The sequence below is a fragment of the Medicago truncatula genome, chromosome 4 (genome assembly GCF_003473485.1).
Source record: "Medicago truncatula cultivar Jemalong A17 chromosome 4, MtrunA17r5.0-ANR, whole genome shotgun sequence".
NCBI classification, from domain to species: Eukaryota; Viridiplantae; Streptophyta; class Magnoliopsida; order Fabales; family Fabaceae; genus Medicago; species Medicago truncatula.
The window spans coordinates 24,006,227-24,022,410 of record NC_053045.1 but is presented as its reverse complement, the minus strand read 5'-3'; the positions used below and the strand labels follow the sequence as shown (position 1 = coordinate 24,022,410).

General features: G+C 35.6%; 1 long non-coding RNA gene and 1 pseudogene across 1 annotated transcript; both read left to right on the top strand.

The window, feature by feature from the left end:
* The first annotated feature begins 623 nt into the window (after nucleotides 1–623).
* LOC120579948 (uncharacterized) lies at nucleotides 624–5,346 on the top strand (annotated as a pseudogene).
* A 2,435-nt stretch (nucleotides 5,347–7,781) lies between these two features.
* LOC25485857 (uncharacterized) lies at nucleotides 7,782–8,859 on the top strand. The gene is made up of 2 exons (XR_003008271.2): nucleotides 7,782–7,976; nucleotides 8,073–8,859. It is a non-coding gene; the product is annotated as an uncharacterized lncRNA (long non-coding RNA).
* The last annotated feature ends 7,325 nt before the right edge of the window (nucleotides 8,860–16,184 follow it).

The following is a 16,184-nucleotide window of genomic DNA, read 5'->3' as shown; positions in this document are numbered from 1 at the left end:
ATGGGTAACTTGCAGGTGATCCTGAGTAGTCGGTGGTGGCTCAAGAGTCATATCTAGGGCTCTGATACGTGGGATGGAATTATTGTTATTATCATTATTGTTTTTCCTTCCTATGTATCAATTTGTGGAACTTGATGATGTGGCCCTTTGTTGGTTGATTTATTGTTGTTTAGGCTTAATGCCAAGATATTATTGGAGGTTTAAATAGTTGTTGATGCTGAAACAAATATTCCGCTGCAAGATTATTGATGTTTGACAGTTGTTTATTTAAATAGTTATATATGCTATTTAAGAAATTTTGAAATGTAGTGTAGCATGCCCGTTTGGTGCTTAACTCTGATGATTATGTTATATTTAATTACTTTTGGGTAACGGGGTTTTACAATTGGTATCAGAGCTTGGTTGTCCGTCCGGCCAAGTAGTAGAGTCGTGTTGAGCCACCTAGGATATAGAGTGTCAAGTTTTATGTTGCTTTTTGTTGTTGTTCTGAGTTGTTGTTTCTCATGTAGAACTTCGAGATGACTGGAAGTACTGATGCTGCTCTTGTTGCTGCGCTTGAGGCTGTAGCTCAAGCTGTTCAACAGCAACCAAAAGCTGAAGCTGGTAGCGATGGGACTAGAATTATGGAGACCTTCTTGAGGAATCATCCACCAACATTTAAAGGTAGATATGATCCTGATGGTGCTCAGAAATGGTTAAAGGAGATTGAAAGGATTTTCAGGGTCATGCAGTGCTCAGAGACACAGAAGGTACGTTTGGGACGCACATGTTAGTGGAAGAGGCTGACGATTGGTGGATTAGCTTGTTACCTGTGCTGGAACAGGGTGATACTGTGGTGACTTGGGCTATGTTCAGGAAGGAGTTTCTGAGTAGGTACTTTCCGGAGGATGTCTGAGGTAAGAAGGAAATTGAATTTCTGGAATTGAAACAGGGTGATATGTCAGTCACGGAGTATGCTGCTAAGTTTGTGGAACTTGCTAAGTTCTACCCTCATTACGGTGCGGAGACAGCTGAGTTCTCCAAGTGTATCAAGTTTGAAAATGGTTTGAGGGCTGATATCAAGAGAGCTATAGGGTATCAGAAGATCAGAGTCTTCTCTGAGTTGGTAAGCAGCTGTAGGATTTATGAGGAAGACACCAAAGCTCATTACAAGATAATGAGTGAGAGGAGGGGTAAGGGACAGAAGAGTCATCCTAAGCCTTATAGTGCTCCTGCTGGCAAAGGAAAGCAGAAAGTGGGTGATGATAGGAGACCCAAGAGGAGAGATGCTCCTTCTGAGATTGTTTGTTACAAGTGTGGTGAAAAAGGCCACAAGAGCAATGCTTGTGGTAGAGATGAGAGAAATGTTTTAGGTGTGTCAGAAGGGACATAACCTAGCTGAATGTAAGCGTGGGGACATTGTCTGCTACAACTGAAATGAAGAAGGTCATATTAGTTCGCAGTGTACACAACCGAAGAAGTTAGAACTGGTGGAAAAGTGTTTGCATTGATCGGTACGCAGACTACCAATGAGGACCGACTTATCAGAGGTACTTGTTTCTTTAATAGTACTCCTTTAATTGCTATTATAGATACTGGTGCTACTAATTGTTTTATTGCTATTGAATGTGCCTATAAGTTGGGTTTGGATGTATCTGATATGAAAGGGGAAATGGTTGTTGAAACTCCAGCTAAGGGTTCAGTAACTACTTCTCTTGTCTGTTTATGGTGTCCGTTGTCTATGTTTGGTAGAGATTTTGTGGTTGATTTAGTTTGCTTGCCATTGTCGGGTATGGATGTGATTTTTGGTATGAATTGGTTATAGTATAACCGAGTTCATATCAACTACTTTAGTAAGACGGTGCATTTTTCTTCTGCTGAAGAAGAAGGTGAAGTGAGCTTTTGTCTACAAAACAGATGAAATAGCTGGAACGGGACGGGATTCTGATGTATTCTTTAATGGCATATTTGTCGTTAGAAAACCAAGTTGTGATTGACAGGTTGCCTGTGGTGAATGAATTTCCAGAAGTGTTTCCTGATGAGATTCCTGATGTGCCACTAGAGAGAGAGGTTGAATTTTCAATTGACCTTGTTCCAGGAACAAAGCCGGTGTCGATGGCACCTTACCGTATGTCAGCTCTGAGTTAGCTGAATTGAAGAAACAGTTGGAGGACTTGTTAGATAAGAAGTTTGTAAGACCGAGTGTTTCACCTTGGGGAGCGCCGGTGTTGTTGGTTAAGAAGAAGGATGGTAGTATGAGATTGTGCATAGATTACCGTCAGTTGAATAAGGTTACGATAAAGAACAGGTATCCGCTTCCGAGGATTGACGACTTGATGGATCAGTTGGTTGGTGCTAAGATTTTTAGTAAGATTGACTTGAGGTCTGGTTACCATCAGATAAAGGTGAAGGATGAGGATATGCAGAAGACGGCCTTTAGGACACGATTTGGTCATTACGAATACAAAGTGATGCCTTTCGGTGTTACTAACGCGCCTGGTGTGTTCATGGAGTATATGAACCAAATTTTCCATGCTTTTCTGGATAAGTTTGTTGTTGTATTTATTGATGATATTTTAATCTATTCTAAGAATGAAGAGGAGCATGTAGAACATATGAGAATTGTATTGCAAGTTTTGAAAGAAAAGAGGTTGTATGCAAAGTTGTCAAAATGTGAGTTCTGGTTAAATGAAGTGAGTTTCCTGGGTCATATTATTCCTGGTAGTGGTATTGCAGTAGATCCTTCAAAAGTTGATGCAGTATCACAGTGGGAGACTCCGAAGTCAGTAACTGAAATCAGAAGCTTTTTGGGTTTAGCTGGTTATTACCGCAGGTTTATAGAAGGGTTTTCGAAATTGGCACTTCCATTGACTCAGTTGACCTGTAAGGGTAAGTCTTTTGTGTGGGATGCTCAGTGTGAGAGTAGTTTCAATGAGTTGAAGCGAAGATTGACGACTGCTCCTGTTTTGATTTTGCCTAAACCAGAAGAACCGTTTGTTGTGTACTGTGATACATCTAAGCTGGGCTTAGGTGGTGTTCTGATGCAAGATGGTAAGGTGGTAGCATATGCTTCTAGGCAATTGCGGGTTCATGAGAAGAATTATCCTACGTATGATCTGGAGTCGGCTGCTGTGGTGTTTGTTTTAAAAATTTGGAGGCATTATTTGAACGGTTCCAGATTTGAAGTGTTTAGTGATCATAAAAGTTTGAAATATTTGTTTGATCAGAAGGAATTGAACATGAGGCAGGGGAGATGGTTAGAGTTACTAAGGATTATGATTTTGGCTTGAATTACCATCTGGTAAGGCCAATGTGGTTGCTGATGCATTGAGCAGTAAAACATTGCATATGTTGCTTTAATGGTAAAAGAATTTGAATTGTTAGAACAGTTTAGAGACTTGAGTCTGGTCTGTGAATTGTCACCTCAGAGTATACAGTTGGGGATGCTGAGGATTGATAGTGATTTTTTGAACAGCATCAGAGAAGCTCAGCAGGTAGATTTGAAGTTTGTTGATTTGATGACTACTGGTAGTGACGCTGAGGATAGTGATTTTAAGGTTGATGATCAGGGTGTGCTGAGGTTCAGAGGAAGGGTTTGTATTCCTAACAATGATGATTTGAAGAAGTTGATTCTTGAGGAGAGTCACAAGAGTAGGTTGAGTATTCACCCGAGGGCTACAAAGATGTACCATGATTTGAAGAAACTGTTTTGGTGGTCCGGTTTGAAACGAGATGTTGCTCAGTTTGTCTATGCTTGTTTGATTTGTCAGAAGTCCAAGGTTGAGCATCAGAAGCCTGCAGGGTTGTTGACACCGTTGGATGTACCGGAGTGGAAGTGGGACAGTATCTCTATGGATTTCGTGACGAGTTTACCGAACACTCCGAGAGGGCATGACGCTATTTGGGTTGTTGTCGACCGGTTGACAAAGTCGGCACACTTCATTCCTATTAATATCAGTTACCCGGTAGCACAGTTGGCAGAGATTTATGTTCATAGTATTGTGAAGCTGCACGGTGTACCGTCAAGTATTGTGTCGGATAGGGATCCGAGGTTCACTTCTAGGTTCTGGAAGAGTTTACAGGACGCTTTGGGTTCGAAGTTGAGGCTGAGTTCGGCTTATCATCCTCAAATAGATGGTCAGTCGGAGAGGACGATTCAATCATTGGAAGATTTGTTGAGGGTGTGTGTGCTTGAGCAAGGTGGAGCTTGGGATAGTCACCTACCGTTGATTGAGTTCACATATAACAACAGCTATCACTCGAGTATTGGTATGGCACCGTTCGAAGCCTTATATGGTCGGAGGTGTAGGACTCCTCTATACTGGTTTGAGTCAGGTGAAAGTGTTGTGTTGGGACCGGATTTGGTTTATGAGACTACTGAGAAAGTTAGGTTGATAAGGGAAAAGATGAAAGCTTCGCAGATTCGACAGAAGAGTTACCATGACAAGCGAAGAAAGGCTCTTGAGTTTCAGGAGGGTGATCATGTTTTTCTGAGGGTCACTCCTTTGACGGGTGTTGGACGTGCATTGAAGTCGAGGAAGTTGACTCCAAAGTTCATTGGTCCGTATCAGATTTCAGAGAGGGTTGGAACTGTGGCATATAGAGTTGGTTTGCCACCACATCTTTCGAACCTGCATGATGTGTTTCATGTGTCGCAGCTTCGGAAGTATGTAGCGGATCCTTCACATGTGATTCCAAGGGATGATGTACAGGTTAGGGACAACCTGACAGTTGAGACTGTGCCTTTGAGAATTGATCATCATAAGGTGAAGTCCTTGAGAGGTAAGGAGATACCTCTTGTGAGAGTCGTCTGGGGTGGACGACCGGTGAAAGTTTGACTTGGGAGCTGGAGAGTAAGATGCGGGAGTCGTACCCGAAGTTGTTTGTTGAGGTAAGATTTCGAGGACGAAATTCTGTAATTTGGGGAGAGTTGTAACGCCCTAATTGTTGTGTTATTTATTTTGATTTATGTGGAGTCTAATATATGATTTTTGGTGATTTATGTGGTGTGTTTATTTTATTATATAGTTTATTTTAATAATAATTAGAATAAGTGAGAAATAATAATTATTTTGGAGTTTGGGGAGTTATTTAATATTTAATAGAATTAAAGGGAGTTAAATGATAATTAAAGGGAGTTAAGTAATGGGAAGTTAGGAAAAATAGATGTCAGAAGCTTGTACGTGAAAAACTGTCAGTTGGGAGAAAAGGAGAGAAGAGCAAGTAGAGTCAGGATAATCAATTGTTGTGCATTTCTTTCTGCAAAACTAAGGTAAGGGTGAGGTTTGCTTCAATAGTGTAGTTATTAATTTCTGATTTTGAGTTTAACAGGTTTTGGAGAGTATTGGGAATTATGGGTTTTTGTGATGAAATGATGATTTTGGGGTTAGAGTGTTGTTCTGATGATAGAAATAGGTTCTGAGTGTATACAGCAAGTTAATTCATATCTGTAAACTGATTTGGGGAGTGAATTGAAGAAAAATGGGATTTTGGGGAAAAACCTGTTTTCTGCCCGTACAGAAGTTCATCGCTCGCCTCGCGAGTAGCCTTGCTCGCCATGGCGAGTGAGCAACTTCATAGCTCGCCTCGCGAGCAGACCAACTTGCCATGGCGAGTAACCCAGATCATAACTGGATTTTCAAATTTTTGTTATAAGATGTTTTGGGGATGGTTTAATGTGCCTAAATGATTTTAATGATGACTGGAGCAAGTTTTAGGTTAAAAAGATGAATAGGGAGCTTAGAATTGAGGTTTGAGTGAGGAAAATGTCAAAACTCCCGAGAGTACCTTATTTTCACTCGCCTCGAGTTCGCCTTGAACTCGCCATGGCGAGTAGCCTGTTTTGTGAGCTCGCCATCGCGAGCAGATGTGCTCGCGAGTTCCTAAATGCTGCATGCTGATTGTTGTTGTGTGTATGGTGATGATTGTTGTTGTTGTTTTGAGCATAGTTATACTTAATTGTGCATTATTCTGGATTGTTGGATCTCTAATTGATGTTGTTGCTAATGACTGTAATGTATGCTAAAATTATTGAATCATACATGTTGTATAAGTGGAGTCATATGGAGTATGTATGCACGGTCAAGTTGTATGTAGATATACACAAGTGGGTCCATTGCATATGCATAAACAGCGGAGAGGACTCATGTCCTGGAGCACTAGTTGTTCTGTGAGGGCTTCGATCCTGATGAATGCTTTAACCATTCAAAAGCGGTGAGGGCTTCGGTCCTGTTTGGTACCACATGCATAATTGCATATTTGAGGAGTCTTAGTGGTGTCGTCATGTCATGCATGAGTCTTGGTCGTTGGTTGTAGTGGCCATATTAATGATGATGATGTTGTTGATGGATATATATATATATATATATATATATATATATATATATATGTACATATTATGATGGATTGATTTGATGAGATGTTGTTGTTGCTTGTGAATTATATATTTACATTTTCAAGATGAGAAATTGATGTTTATAGGGTGTTAGATTCAATTGAAGATTTTAATATCTATATTTTATTGTTGTGAATCTCACCCCTTCTGCTTGAAAATGTTGCCCTTCCTATGGGTAACTTGCAGTGATCCTGAGTAGTCGGTGGTGGCTCAAGAGTCGTGTCTAGGGCTCTGATACGTGGATGGGAATTATTGTTATTATCATTATTGTTTTTCCTTCCTATGTATCAATTTTTTGAACTTGATGATGTGGCCCTTTGTTGGTTGATTTATTGTTGTTTAGGCTTAATGCCAAGATATTATTGGAGGTTTAAATAGTTGTTGATGCTGAAACAAATATTCCGCTGCAAGATTATTGATGTTTGACAGTTGTTTATTTAAATAGTTATATATGCTATTTAAGAAATTTTGAAATGTAGTGTAGCATGCCCGTTTGGTGCTTAACTCTGATGATTATGTTATATTTAATTACTTTTGGGTAAGGGGGTGTTACATATCCAATGAGTAAGTAGTGGAGGCAACGGCGGTGGAAGGTGATCCGGTACGATGGCGACAAAGTCTTCAGGATGGGACGAAAGGTGCATGCAGGCATGTTAGCACTCCAACGCTAGAGTTAGTGTAGGAAATGAGATGAAATGTGTAAATAGTGTGGGAAAAGTGAATCATACCGTGGGGTGAACCTAAGTCACCCTTTAAAAGACGTGTGTGATTAAATATCTATGTGAAGTGCGGTGCTTCATCAGGAGGACACGTGTACGTTGTCTGATGCACAAGGGTGTGCTTAGGAGGGGTTACGTGCACCAGACTTAGGGTGGTTTCCCAAGTGACATGTGTTGATTCGGAGAGCTCCTTGTCCACGTGTGATTAAGAGCATTTTTTTTGTGTGACCTCTTTTTTTAGTATGCTGAAGAGACACACACAACTGAATGATGTATTTAACGGATATTTTTTAATATTTATAATGTTGAGAAGAAGACAAGCTTTATAAATTATAAAGTGATTAATAATAATATTAATATGATTTATTATAGGGTTAATCGTGCTTTACCCCCTGTAATATAGGCCATTTCTAGGTTTACCCCCTGTAAATTTATTTTTTTATTTACCCCCTGTAAAAGTTTTTTTTTCCAGAATACCCCTCAATAGGTTATATAAAAACCAAATTTTTTATAAAGAAAAAATAAAAATTTGTTTTTGTATGGCCTATTAGGTATTTTGGAAAAAAAATATTTTATAGGGGGCTAAATCAAAAAAAATATTTTACAGGGGTAAATGCATCGAAGAATTTTGTAATAAATATAATATTAAGAAGAATGTTTTTGTGTGACCTCATTTTTTAGTATACTAAAGAGACAAACACAACACATTGATGTATTTACTGGATATTTTATTTATAATGATAAAAAGAAAATGAGCTTTATAAATATAAAGTGATAAATACATATATTACAAACAAAAGAGAGATATATGGCTAAAATTGTCAATTTTATTTATAGTATGATTATCTTTCTTTCCCTATTTCTAGTTGAAACAAATGCTCAATGTAAGCCATTTCTTACCATTTAAAATTTTCTTCTTTACTTCGTACGCAATATATTATTCCATTTTATTCTTTTATTCTCTTTATTTTTTATTACAGGGATTTATCCTGCTTGTTTAAAGATATATGTGTCGACAACTTAAGTGCCACCTGGTAGAACACCGAAGTGCGTGATTATCAGTGTGATGTTCTCCTCAAGCGTTGGGATCATATCATCTACTCACATGATTCTTCATTTGGTGCTAGACCCAAGATTGTACACAAATAATCTTCTACAATATTCCACATGCTATATAATTTAGTTATTTTATCACCACCCAATAAATTAATTTTATTCTTTTTATAATTTCAAGAACTTTTTAGTTTTATATTGTACTCTAAAATAATGATAATGAAATAAAATATGACAACAACAAATATTATGTAGATTATTATAATATCTTTAATACATAGGTTTACAAAATAGATATTAACTTCTAAGCCTAAAAATTTATATTATTTGTCATAATACTATTACATTTGTGATTTTTCTCATACTTAAATTTATATTTCTTTTAAATATAAATTTTTTGAATAGCCTTTTAGGCATTGTTTGCTTTTAAGGGATATGAACATATAGAACATCATTACAAAATTGTAATGATCTAATATTGATATGTTTGGGAGCAGAGGTTAAGGATGACGCGGCTGTTGTGCTTGTGTTGCAGCAAACCAATATAGTGGTGGATAAGGAACTTCGATACGGTTGAGGCTTGTTATGCGGTGGTTGACCGCAGTACTTGTAAAATAAACACATGCTTCGAAGCCACTTGAAGTATCTTCTCGAGAATAAGAAATTGTTTATCCTATTATTTTGAGATATGTCGTACCCCAATTTTTTATCTAAGATCCCACATTCATACATTCTCTGATCTGGGATATTCTTTGACTTTTAAATACCTCATTTTTTTGTTCCAATTCGGGCCTCTTTTTATTTTATTTTTGACTAAAGTGCACTTTTCCCCCTCTAAGTTTAAAAAGTTGCAATTTTGGCCCCCTATGTACAAAAATAACAATTTTGGCCCCCCTAAGATTTAGCCGATTTGCAACTTTGATCCTTTTGACCAATTTTGACCAGTCAATGCCTACGTGGCTCGCCACATGTGTAATTATTGAATTAAAAAAATTTAAAAAAAACATATAATCATTTTTTAAATTAAATAAATGAAAAATGAAATTAAAAAATTAAAAAAATCAGAAAAAAATTAAAAATCCCAAATCTTAATATCCATCTTCATTTCATCGTATCTCTTCCAATTTCAAAACCGTTTCAACCAACCCTTCTTCTTCTTCTTCTTCTTCCATCTCTTTCTCTAACCATCATCAATTCTTTTTTTTTCTTTTTTGAAGTTAAAAAATGACTAATGTAATTTTGTCTTAAACATTTATGAGGTGTGTTATTTGAACAACCAATTGAATGACAACTTTTGTGACAACCACTAATTTACAAAGGAAAGTAGATAGTGACACGAAAATCAAAACAATAGAGAGAGAAAGTAAAAAAATAATGTGAATATAAAAGATAAAGTTGTCACATAAGTTGTGTTGTCAAAATATCATTTCTCAACATTTATCTATGGATCTGTCTATTTTCCCTAGGTGACTTGAATGGTTAAATCTTATTCCATATCCAATTGCAATTCGGATCGATTAATCAATGGGAAAAGAAAAGGTAGAGCTAGTGCCATGGCAGAAGCTAGACGACAAAGTGGTGTTGGTAACCGGCGCTTCCTCCGGCATCGGATACGACTTCTGCCTCGATCTCGCTAAAGCCGGCTGCAGGATCGTTGCCCGCTGCTCACTGTCTTGACCGCCTCCACTCCCTTTGCCATCAAATCAACCATCTATACGGAAACGGAAACCTCAACCTCGGCGCCTAAAATGGGTTTGTGAGATACACCTAAAAAGAAATTGAAGGAAAGAGTTGAATCTGAAAGGGTGTTGTGCTCATAAGACTGAGTTTGGTGTTGGGTCTAAATTATGAACAATTGATTGCCTTGCTCTCCTCTCTAATGTCCAATTCATGGAGGTATTCATGTGCACAGTATTGTATGGGTTATGGTGATGGTTTCAAATGAGTTTCTCATGTCTTTTAAGTTTGTTGGTAGAAATTACTTTTCAAGGAAAAAAAGGAATACAAAAATTCTGTAATAATTTGTTTTTGAAAGAAAAAAAATTAGATTTTTTTAAAGATGATGAAGATTGATGAAGGTTGAATGAAGTTGTTAAGAAGATGAAGGAGATCAATGATGTTGCTGGGTTTTTGTGGAATCTCACGTGACTCACCTTTTTCCTTTCCTTTTTATTTATTTTTTTCGTTTTTTTAATTCAACAATTTAAAACCTGACTTTTTTATTTTTTTCAAATGGTTAATTACACACGTGGCATGCCAAATAAACGTTCACCAAGTCAAAATTGACCAAAAAAGATCAAAGATGCAAATGGGCTGGGGGATGTATTGGATTAGGATTCTATGGGATTTTAAAAGACTTTTTAATTATGAAAAATTCTTGTGGTATTCAATCAAGACTTTTTGCAACTTAAAAAAAGTCTTGTGGTATTCAATCAAGACTCTTTGTCATTTTAAAAAATTCCTGAGGTATTCAATCAAGACTTTTCATCACTTAAAAAAAAGTCTTGTGGTATTCAAAATCATTCAAATTTCGAAGAATTATTTAATAAATAGATTTTGATGGATTTTGTGGGATTTTGTAGTGTAATTTTAACTAGAAAAAGTCTTTCATTAAAATATGAGATTTCTTGAGATTGTTTTTTTAAAAGTTACTATCTCTTCTTCTCCTTCTCTCTCTCTCTCTCTCTCTCTCTCTCTCTCTCTCTCTCTCTCCCCCTCCCTATTCTCTCCTTTCTCTCTTCGTTTCTCTATCTCTCCATTCTCCCTCTCTCTCTCTCTCATAAAAAAATAAAAAATTGTATTGAGAATATTATGATAGAAAGTATGTCGTAATCAATGTTCCACAAATCGAGTGTTAACTCTCCGAGATTACCGAGTTTACGTTTTTAGGTACAAAAATCGTGTTAACTCTGAGGTAAAATCGGTTTCTTGTAAAATTGGAAGGTTTAACGAGTTTGACTGAGTTAACACTCGTAAACCTTCCAATTAAACTTGTGTAACTCGACCGATTTGTAATGGCTGACACAATATTTTTTTTTGAAAGATTTGTAAGTGCTGGCATAATATTAAATATGTACAATTGAATTTTTGGGAATAACATTTTTAACAAATAAAAAATGTGTATTAAGAATAATGTGTTAGAGTGTTTTTTAGTCCCTTTAAATCTTATAAAATCAATAAAATTCTTAAAATTTGAAAATAAATAGTAAAAGAATTTTTTATTGGTTTTATTTTTCTTTATTCAAACGCTAGAATTTATTTGTTCATTATTTTTATCATTCACGCTTGTAAGTTTGTTCTTTTCCCCCTAAAATTCATTGAATCCTTTGAAATTTTAAAATCACATAAAATCCTTTGAAATTCTTAAAAGTCAGTGTGATTAATCCTTTAAAATCTTGAGTGTATAAAGTCTTTTACATAAAAAGTCTTTTAAAATCTCATAGAATCAATACAATCTCACAGAGTCTTTTAAAATCTTAAAGACTTTTTTTTTTTATTAAATAGTCTTTTTGAAGATGATGAAGATTGATGAAGGTTGAATGAAGTTGTTAAGAAGATGAAGGAGATCAATGATGTTGCTGGGTTTTTGTGGAACCTCAGGTGACTCACCTTTTTCCTTTTCTTTTTATTTATTTTTTTTGTTTTTTTAATTCAACAATTTAAAACCTGACATTTTTATTTTTTTTCAAATGGTCAATTACACACGTGGCATGCCAAATAAACAAAATTGCAAGTTTTTGACAAAAAAGATCAAAGATGCAAATGGGCTAAATCTTAGGGGACCAAAATTGTTGTTTTTGTACTTAGGGGGTCAAAATTGCAAGTTTTTGAAAGTTAGGGGTGAAAAAGTGTACTTTAGCCTTTATTTTTTTAGTCTTTTTACTTTTTTTATTTTTTATTTCTATTTCCATTTTCACTTTTTTTTATTTTTTATTTTCGCTTTGTTTTTATTACTCAGAGTTTATTTTATGTCCTTTTTTATATTTTTAATAGGTCCAAAACAATGTCAAAATTATGTCTAGGGACGATTTTATTTTATTTTTTTCCTTTGCTCAACGCCACAATTCCAGGCAGAATTCAAAGTCAGCATTGCTTTCTTTCCTTTTTCAAAGAGAATGCGTTTCAACACCATCAAGGCAAATTCATTCACATTCAAATCCGTTAAACCTATTTCTATTTTTATCGGTCTCAAAGCTTTTCAAAACGAAAGAAGTGAATCAGAGAAAGGAGGCCATTTTTTTCGAACCAGTAACATAAAGAGCCAAAAACGCACAACACAATCACAAGAACCTGCACAAAAATTCATCATCGAAAGTACAACACAGTGACACGACCAAACCTGATTGAAATATACAGTAATACATACCAGTTCAAACATTCCAACAAACCATCATTCAAAAACACAATACAAACCAATTTCAATAAAATCCAAACCCCACAAAATCAAAAGCAAAACTGTGACCCATTACTATCATAACCATACAAAACAAATTCAAAATCAGTTACAACCACACCACAACAACAAACATTATAAACAATACAACAAACCTAAATCCAAACCAAATACAAACCCTCAAAACTGGTCCAGATCCACAAAAAACGAAGGTATACTTTTTTATTTATTGTTGTAGATCTAGCTTTTCAAGTTTTTTTTCTTTGTTTGTAAAAAAACGAAAAAGAAAAACGAAAAGAGCAGCAAAAAGAAAGAAAATAAAACAAAAAAGGAAATAGAAAGGGAAAGAAAAGAAAACAAAAAAGGAAATACGAAGGGAAAGAAAAGAACGAAAAAGGAAGTAGGAAGGGAAAAAATGTTAGCTAAAAGATGATGTTCCAACACAAGATACGAATTGTGCATGTTGAATGTAATGTTTAGAACATCATGCTAACAGTTAAAAGCAAAAACAAAAACAATGCAAACGTAAAAGACAAGAAAGTAAATGGGACAGGAGAATTGTTAACCCAATTCAGTGACAAACACACCTACTATGAGGGCTACCAAGCCAGGAAGTCAGCAAACTCCAAGTTTATAACTCTAGACCTAGGACCTACCCGTCTTGACTTCAACCTAGGAACTCCTAGATCTTAGATCCATCTCACTTCCTCTCAATCAATCACAGCCCCTATGATTATACGATTACAACTCAATATGGTGAAGTTACCCTCAAACACAATAATGGAGACTCACTCCAATAAATAGAACCTTCTCTTTGCTTCAAAGCTTTAGAGAGATTCACAACTTACAACTCAATAAAACACAATCCTTAACATGTATCAAGGTGATACAAGAAAAGGCTCACAGGTAACAAATGACTCAAAACCCTAAAAAGCTATTTCTTTAATGATGGCTTGAATAAATGAATTAGGTCTTGTAGTCTTGTATATATACTAAAGCAATACAGGCTAAATAATCTTGTTGGGCTTCAGAACAATGTAGAATCTCAAGCTGATCCACATAACAAGAATTAGTAACAAATAAAGTAACTCCTAAAATGTCGGAACAACTTTAGGAACAAATCAATCACATCCAAAGATTCCTAAAATAAAGTCAACACTTTAGGAACAAATCTCACAGCTGATTCTGGACAAAAAGAACGTTACATGGCGAACAAGAAATAAGGCGTGGATTCCATAATAAGATAAAATGCGCGAAAGCCAAGGCACATAAACAACACATTGAACCATGCCAGGATATTGAAAATCATATCCAACATCATACATGAATATTTGTTTAGGAAAAAGTGAATACAATATACAAATATCCAATAATCTCCCCCTTTGGCAGATATTTGGCTAAAACAATCTGAGGCCATAAAAAAAACAAGGTAGAGAGATACATACATCTATTTCTTCAATCATCATGAGCACACGTCCATGAAGAAACAGGAAGCACATCAAAACTAATATCTAAAGAGATACCACAAATACACTTCTTCAAATCAACTTAGAAGCACACAACCATGAAGAAGAGTAGAACATTTTCAGAGACTACTTTCAGAACACTCTTTCAATGAAAAGTAGCAGAAAACAGTATCACTAAATAAAATCAGAGACATGCATCAGCGGAAACAAAATAGAAAACACCAAAAAGGGAAAAATAAATTCCCACATCAGAAAATCTGGATGTTCCAATATTCTTTACCACATTAGAAGGGAAAAATAAATTCCTATTAGTAAGGAAAAAATAAATTTTCTAAACATACAGGAAACTGTCATCTAGATGTTTCAACATCCTATTCCACATCCTGCCAAACAACTTGAGCATCTCCAAGCACACTTCATAGTAACACTCCCCCTCAATTTAACAACCTAAGAGTGAATACTAACACAGAAAAGTCTACTACTACTCCCCCTGAACACATGCATGCATAGTAAAAGAAGAAGACTTCAAAGGCATACCATACGCAGGAAAACTTCAAACTTAAAAAAATAGATAGTAGAGATGTTTCAACATCATCAAACAAAAAAAAAAAAAAAAAAAAAAAAAAAAAAAAAAAAAAAAAAAAAAAAAAAAAAAAAAAAAAAAAAAAAAAAAAGAAGACTCAAAGGCATACCATACGCAGGAAAACTTCAAACTTAAAAAAATAGATAGTAGAGATGTTTCAACATCATCAAGCACATCAACCACAATAGGCAACAAGCATGTAAAAGTAAACACTCATTCTCATCAAGCAAAAAAAATGCAGACATCAGGCACATCAGGCAACAAGCATGCAAGACCATACACGGGCCAACCATACATCATCTTTCTCCTCCTTTTTAGCCACAAAATATGTCAAAATAATTATTTATTCATAAAATAATCAGAAGGTACCAAAGAACATAAAACAAAGATGTGCAACAAGCAATGTAGAAGAGCACGTCTTACACAACTGAACCTTATAACTCCTCGTGCAGGAAAATTCCTAACTTCCCCTTAATTTTTCAAACTGCTTAGCATCTGAAGCTTTGGTGAAAATATCGGCCAATTGTTCCTCTATAGCAACATGTTCAAGAGTCACTATCTTTTCTTCAACAAGATCCTGATAAAGTGATGACGTATGTCAATGTGTTTAGTTATGCTTTCTAAGATTTTTGGAAATATTAATAGCACTCAAATTATCACAATACAATGTTAGAACGTCTTGTTCAACATTATACTATTTCAACATCTGCTTCATCCACACAAGTTGAGAACAACTACTACTAGTAGCTATGTATTCAGCTTCATCAGTAGATAGGGACACACAATTTTGTTTCTTGCTAAACCAAGAGATCAAATTATTTCCCATAAAGACATCCTCTAGAGGTACTTTTCCTATCATCTGCACTACATTCCCAGTTAGCATCACAATACCCAATTAACATAGAATTTTCAAAATGAGAGTACAAATTCCGTAGTCATTAGTGCTATTGATGTACTTTAGTATCCTCTTCACTTGAGTAAGATGACTCATTTTAGGTTCAGCCGTGTATCAGGCACACACCCCCTACAACAAATGTTATGTCTGGTCTGCTTGCAGTAATATACAACAGGCTTCCAATCACGCACTTGTACATGCTTTGATCTACAACAACACCCTATTCATCTTTGGACAACTTCAAATGAGTAGTTGCTGGTGTTCTTTTGTGGCTTGCATTTTCCATACCAAACTTTTTCACTATATTCTTGGCATACTTACTCTAAGAGATAAAAATTGTGTCTTCCATCTGCTTTACTTGAAGACCAAGAAAATAAGTTAGTTCACCCATAAGACTCATCTCAAATTCTGACTGCATCTCCTAGACAAAATGTTGAACCATCTGATTCGACATCTCATCAAAGACAATGTCATCAACAAATATTTCTGCTATTATCAGTCTTTTATTATCATCCTTCACAAACAAGGTCTTGTATGATCCTCCTTTCATGTAACCTTGATGTACCAGAAACTTAGTGAGTCTTTCATACCATGCCCTAGGTGCTTGTTTCAAACCATACATAACTTTCTTCAACTTGTAGACATGATTAGGAAAGTTAGGATCTATAAACCCGTTTGGTTGTTCAACATAAAATTCTTCAT